Source organism: Malurus melanocephalus, unplaced genomic scaffold, assembly GCF_030028575.1.
Source record: "Malurus melanocephalus ecotype Western Australia unplaced genomic scaffold, MMel_1.1 scaffold_48, whole genome shotgun sequence".
NCBI classification, from domain to species: domain Eukaryota; kingdom Metazoa; phylum Chordata; class Aves; order Passeriformes; family Maluridae; genus Malurus; species Malurus melanocephalus.
The window spans coordinates 3,168,354-3,175,853 of NW_026623280.1; positions in this window are offsets into that span (position 1 = coordinate 3,168,354).

The window sequence follows — 7,500 nt, forward strand, 5'->3', positions numbered from 1 at the left end:
AAAGTGCATCCTGGAATGCATATCTTCCTTGCACGTAGAAAGTGCTTCTTTTGTCTCCCAGCTGGAACAACATCCTTCAGTTTTCTGACATCTGAAAGCCACTTACAAATCCTGYGAGATATTGAGCACCACTTGCAAGATCCCCAATGTGTTTGAAGCACCTTAGAAAGATATTGGGCAAAACAAGGCCAAAAAATAACCCTTCAAATAAACAAACRAACCAACTTCCCCCAAAAAACAACAAAAAAATTAAGAGAGGGAAACGAGAAAAAAAAAMCAACCCACCTCTCCCTATCAAAGCAGTTTTACAGAGCTTTGGAAACAGCAAGACAAAATAAATATTGAGCGAGGAGGAAAAAAGCCAGTATTGCATCAAATACTTGCCCCAGGTCCTACAACAGCAAAAATGAGGTGACACGCAGCCATACATGAGTGGACAACATGTCAGCTGCACAGAGGGTCTCTTCATCGTCACACATGTCCCCTAACTGGCAGTTTACCCCTTCAGACACAATGTTAAGAGACACAGGAAGAATGTTCTCTTTTTGAAAAGTGTCACATAAAGTAGCTTACCAGCCTGGTTGGCAGAAAATCATATTTTCTGATATCTGATGTCACATTTTATTAGATTTAGGATACTATTATCCTACTTACTTAGGGGTTTAAAAGTATCCTTTTTATAGCTAATGCCACAGGTAGAATGTTAAACTACAGACGTTTTCCAATAAAGGACTAGACTGTTCCTTATACACATCTGGTATTTTTTGCCCCAAACAATGCAAGAGCTGTTTGGCATTTTTTATTCGTTTTTTTTTTTTTTTGTTTCTTTTTTTCCTTGTATCCTTGCACATTTGTCCTCAGTTCATTCACTAAAGTATGAGTGAATCTGGTCAGAGTCTGCAGAACTCCGGAGCTGTAATTTGTAACACTTTTAATATATTTTAATGAGCTATGATTATTTAATACGCTTAAGGTGGTTTAATCTTAACTCCAGAGCTGGGAGTAATTGTCCTTTCAGTTCAAACAATGGCATTTGCTGTAGTGCTTGGCAGCAGTTTCCACCTGCAAGTAAATAAAACATACACTACAMATGTTTCAGTGCTTGGGATTATATCAGTTCTGAATCATCCCTTTGAATTTAGGTAAAAATGTTTTACCATGATTTTACTTATCACTAGATGTTCAAATAAAAGCTTTGATTGAATCAAAGTTTCCTAAAAGTCTTCAAGAAAAATTTTGACTMTTGGTTATGTAGGTCTATGGATTGACAGCAGTTTTGAATTTGAGAAATTTTAATATAAATATAAATATATATATTATATTTTTATATATATATATATAATATAAATATTGATTTCTGAATATAGTTATGCTCCTATTTAGGCAACAAAATCTSTGTGTGTTTAAGGGCAGAATTTGATTCACACCATCAAGTACATTAATGATTTTCATCAAAGGATAATTACTTCCGTTCTATTCTGGAGGAAAGGCTTCTTTGCTTGGGTGGCATTTGGCTTATTTTGGGTATGAGAATTAGCCTTACYCAAAACTAAAATATAAATGTGCCTTTTCTATATCAACTCTAAGATGTTTAGTGGTTAAACTACAAATTCTATCTCTAATTAACCTCTATATCTTTAGTTACTTATCAGAGCTATAATATATTGACAGTAARATGTTACTGACAGGTGCTGGACAGCAGATTCTTGAAAAACGGGATGAAGCAAGCTGAAAAATCCTCAAATCTGTGTCCCTCTTGCCTTGTTCACACAGCTCTGTTTCAGTGGTTGCTGTTGGGAGAGAGGAGAGATAGGAACAGAGAATGCTGATCAAATATTAATATTTGCTAATATTCAATAGCACGAGTTTGGCACGGGTTTCTCAATGTTCTTTACATAACAAAAGGAAACAGCTCCACAGGAATTCAGGAGTAGGATTCAATTACTGATAAAGGAAAAATGAACTTTTTGTGTGTATTATTAACAACAGCAGCTTTAAAATAAAATACCCASGAGATGGTGTGATGCTTTTTGTAAGGAGAAAGGACCAGATACCATTATCATCCAGTCTTTAATGTTTTACAGGATTTTCTCCAAAAACACTTGCAAAAATTCTCATTCCACAGATKGGAAACAGTCAGGTCAAGAACTTTATGTATGAAATAAGAGAATTTCAAAGAAAATTTAGATATGTCTTGAAGGCCTCTGCAGCTGAGCAAAAGAGTCATTCTCAGCACCACAATAAACCAACAAACTTCTTGTGCACTCTGGGAGCCGCTGATGCAGGACTGTCCTGCAATCAGCTTTGGTCTTGTGGCTCACATGGGCTGGTGATAATTAAAGATCTCCAGGCAGGAGGGAGGGCTTTACCTTCAATTCCCTTGGCAGAGAAAAAAAAAATATTTCCCCACTTTTGTTGGGTAAATCTCCTAAAGCATCCCGCCASATGACACCAAGTCACTCCCTAGAGCAGCAGGACTTTTGGGAGAAATTTCCAAACAGATACTTTTAATGCCATTTATAAAGCTTTAGAATAAAAGACACATTTGAACAAGATAAACACAGACACTGCTGAACAAAACCCCTCTGTGAGGCTTTAAWAAACCACARAAYCACTCTGTTCTTCATCAGGAGAGARTAGGAATTCATGGACTTTATTTTATTTTTTTTCCTACTCTCTTTCACAGTTTATCATTCCTTGGGGTAATTCCATTAAGAGGCTATCTTGTCACCTGCACTGACAATTCATTTTTTTCTCTTTTAAGAGTAATGTGTCAAACCAATACATCAACTGTGCTCCTTATGCTTCTCACTCACCATTGTAAATATATTTTCTACATTTTAAAAGTAAAGTATTTTACTGTATTTTCTAAAATGAGTCATTCACCTAAACACAGTCAGGGGTTCTGTTTCTTTCCTTTAAAAAAAAAATCTCTGGATTTTAGGCTTTTCCACCTTTACTGAGAGTGATTTTGACATTTCTGTAAATTATTTCTCCAAATCAGTCTATCCCTTGTGTTAAAAGAAAAGGTAACCAGTTTCATATTTAGATCTACAACTGACCTTTAGGATTGGTCTCCTTAGTGTACATTTTAGTAGGCATAATTGTGTTGGAAATATGAATTAATTTGGCAGTGGTCTTCCCTGCATACCCTGGATTATTTTAAGAAGATGAATGTAACCTTCAGCTGTGTTCTGTGGAGGTTTTATTCCAGAGCCTTTCACTGTGATTTGAGATTGAAAGCTTACCAATATTTGAAGAATGCCATTGAGYACTAGGCTGTATTTGTTTGTCTCCTGAACTCATTCAATTAAGAAAATAATCCATTATGGAAAATCTTGATTAAAAGTTGGCTTATTCTCCCATTTGATTAAAATTCASCATTACACTGAATCAATTGTTCAGTACTTCTGTGAAACCTGCATCAACTGCAGGCAGAAGACAAATTGCTCTGTTGCTCTTGCATCTTGCTCACCTTTTCTGTCCTCTGATTATAAAATCTACTGGAGAACAATAAACTTGCTCTAATATTGTGATTTCACCTGGTCCTTGACCCTATTCCGTGGCAGAGGGAGAGATACTGTGACAGCCCAAGGGGATTTGGGAGTGGGAGGATTTTCTTGGCCAGAGGCTTTAACTCCACAGTTCCTATCCTGTCCCAGGATGGAGGCTGTGGCACAGCTTATTCCTGCCATAAACTTCATGGGCTTCTGAGCCTTCTGAGCCCYGAATAAAATCTTCAGGATTTAGTTCTTTGCATATTTCCACAATAACATCAGCAAACAAGGTTAATCTTGCCTGCCAACAAAATGTTTTTATACCTCCATACTAAATCCCTAATTAAAATCACCACCTCAAAAACTCTGCAACAAAGCAGCCGAGGCTGGGCTGCAACCTGACAGCTGTGTGACTGGAGAGGACGGGCTCTTTATCCCAAAACTTACCTCAAAGTGATCTCTTTCTCCTTGCCTATGCTCAGCTCTGGAAGAGGTAACTCTGCAGCCACTCAGCTGCTGTATGATTTCAGTGGGTGAAGTCCAGGTCTTGGCCAAGTCAGTGGTAAAACTCCTGTTGGTTTCAATAAAGTCAAGCTGTGTCTTCAAATGGGCAGTTAAAAAATCGGTAATGAAATACTCATAGGTTTGCTTTGCAGTGTATTTTCATTTCCAGTTTGCATGGTCCTTGGCAAATGTGGCTGCAGCAATTAGGAATCTTTACTCGGGAAGATTTTCAGGCAGAAACAAGTGCTTTTAACCACACTACCGTGGTTCTCAATCACAGCCTCATGGAGAAGCTTTCCCCAATTTATTCTTACACTATGAGTGATTCTTTTCACTATTTTTGTAAACAAAATTTCAATTTTCCCTCGTTTTCACACAGGGAGGCTTTTGCTAAATATAGTTGAAATCTAACATTGAACCAACTAACTTCCAATATTACAAATCCAACACCAGGATTGATTTTTATTTTTTTTTAATTTGGCTTCTTTATGGGTTTTTCCAAGGCTGAGTATATTGCCAACAAACCATAATGTTAACCATCAAAAACAGTGGTGTATTTTATTATTTGAAGATTATGCAAGAGAGAATAATTGACATAAACACTGAAATAGATCTTTGACCACTTCAAAATTTTAATGTTCTGTGTCTTCACCATCAAAGAAATGTTTAAAAAGTGACTTCAGAAACAGCCCAAAATAATGCAGGAAAAAGCAGCCTTAGGACATAGTCACACATAGGGTATGGATTCCTTGAGTTTAATGTTACTTCCAGTTACACTTATTAACTGGAATAAAATATTTGCAAAATTTAGAGAAACCCTATTTTGTTACCTGGCTGAGAGGCTGAAAGTTGAGAGTGAAATTAATGTGCRTAAATAACGTGGGCAGATGAAGCTAAGCCCACTGGAAATAGGATAGTTACTAAAATAACTCCGAGGTCAGTATTTCTGATGAAAATAGACAAGATTTACGGCAAAGAAATTCAATCAATCTGAAGCRGGTCAGAAGCATTTCATTCTAATGCAATGTTTTAAAACCTATAGAAATCGTGCAATTAAATGAAAAGCAAAAGCAAGCTGTAGATTGTTGCTGAAGAGAAAAGAATAAAAGCAAAAGGAAAAGAAAATGTCAGCTGGAGAAGATCTCATTTTGGAAACCTACAATATGTTGATTGATAGGACTAGTATTTTTCAAGCTCTGTCACAGCTGAAGTATAAAGCTGTCAGTGCGTATGATAATGATGGATGCTCTAAAACATGCAAATAGCATGAAAAATCGTTTCTCACATAATTTTGGAAGATGAGAGGAGTTGTGAACTGAGGGGAGAGGGGAGAGTAGGTCAAGCTTAACATTCAGCCRAGAGGAAGAGGCGGCCGCCTCGCCACCGCTGGAGCTGTTAATTACCATGCGAGTGAAACAATGACTTATGCCGGCCTTCTGCAAATTTTCCCACAGAAATGCGATCGTGCCCGGCGAAGGGAGAGAGGCAGAGCCGCGGCTCTGGAGCCGAGCACAACGGGGAGCTCCCCCAAACAAACCTGTGCCAAAGGAATCCTGCTCCGGGGGCCCCCRCGCTCTCGGGAATGTGTTTCTTTAAGAACGTCCTGTGCATTTCAGAGGTGACATTTACAGTACACCATCAATATTGGGGGTGTTTCAGTTAATTAGCCACTTTTATTAACGCTGAAGTACAGTAAAACCYGATGTAAGTGTTGGGAATGTCAATGAGCACTATCCCCAGGCTGATCCAGCTCCAAGCACTGAGCTGTCACACGCTGTCCCCCGTATTTACGGTGCTTTTTATTTTGTGAACTGAGCACAGGTTGCTCGTGCTTCCAGCTGAGCTTCACCTCTTGTGTGTGTGCATGTGCTTGCATGTGCCAAAATCCACAAGAAGCAACAAAGCTGTAGGTGCAACCCCAAATTTGCTGGATTTATTATCACTCATTTTGCAGTTTGAGGAAAATCAGACTCATAACCAACTTTGGAGGAAAGCAAATATACATTAAAAGTCATTTTGTGGTATTTTTCTTTCTTAGTTGTAATGATGTACCTTGCAGCATCTAAACTGAGGAAAATCTATGGCATATAAAAATAAAGCATTATTTAGATAAAGTATCTTTCCTGGACTCCATGGAACAGTAAAAGCCACCCAACTCTCAATTCCTTGTATTCAAAACACGATTTTCCCCAGTCTGTGTTCCACATTAACTTTTCATTATGCCTTATTTTCAAAACTCTGCTTCAGTCAGCACAGGTCTGCACACTGGATCTTCTCTCCACTGGACCTTTTTTCTTTCTTTGTCCCATCAAAAACATCAGCTTAATACGAGCCCACCTGTGTGTTTCCAAGTTYATCTCTGCAGTTGCCTTTATGTTTTTTTTTCATTCTTAGGGTTCCTGATAGCATCTTCATGTTATTCCAGGCCCCTCTAAACAGAGACCATCTGATATAAGTTTTTTCATGTATGTGTATCCTTCCAAAGATTGTGTCCATCTCAAATTTAACAATACGGATAATAATATTTTTTTTTAAATGCCATCTTAAACCTTTTACTAAATGGTTTATAWTCAGGCTTATCTGTATCTGTGCTAGACTACAGCTCTTGGAGGCAAGGACCTCCTGTATTCCTGGTGTGCATACTGCTGAACACATTGTCACACTCCACAAATTGCAAATAATGAGCAATGGCAAGGGATCTTATTTTGTACTGCCTTCCATCTTATTGCTRTTTACCTCTGCACAAAACAGGTGTCAAAGAGGTGACATTAGCAAGGGTTGTGGCTCCTCAGCAGCTCAGCATGTTTCAGCTTGAAGCCTCATTCATAAAAGAGGACGATAACCAGAACATTTCAGAAAATTTTTATCTAAACATTTTACTAACTTACAAATTGAATTTCTCATTGATTTCCAAGACAATCCATTTCATACTTCATTTCGTTAAATATTGGTACCATTTCTGCATAATCAGGCTCTGGTCTTGCTGTTTCAAACTGCCTTGTAGCAGGTAATTCATGAAAGCAAGGTTTTAAATGAATCTTGTTCTGATTTTTTTTCCCTCCCTGCTGGATTTCATCTCCGTTACAGATTTGGAGCAATAGTTCATATTCATGTCCAGATATTCAAAATGCTCTGTGTTTGTTATTCAGCAGCATTATGCTCTTTTGGACTTGTTCAAATTCACATTTAAAATTAATAATAACTCACGGATGCTGATGATGAGTTCACATCTGCCCTTATTCACTGTTACTGTTATTATTAGAGGGGTCCAGAGGCAGGTGAGGTGAAACAGAAATTTAACAGAAATTCTGGAAATCGATGTGCACCTAAACTAATCACAGCCCAAAGGTCTGGACTCAGACCAGCTGAAATAATCCCTACACAGGACAGATAAGAAAGACTTTCCCCCTTGCCACAATTAAAATGCAGGTAACAAAAATGACTGGGTATCCCCAGGAGCTTTAAGGGAGGCACCTCCTCAGAAAGCAGATGAGAGGGT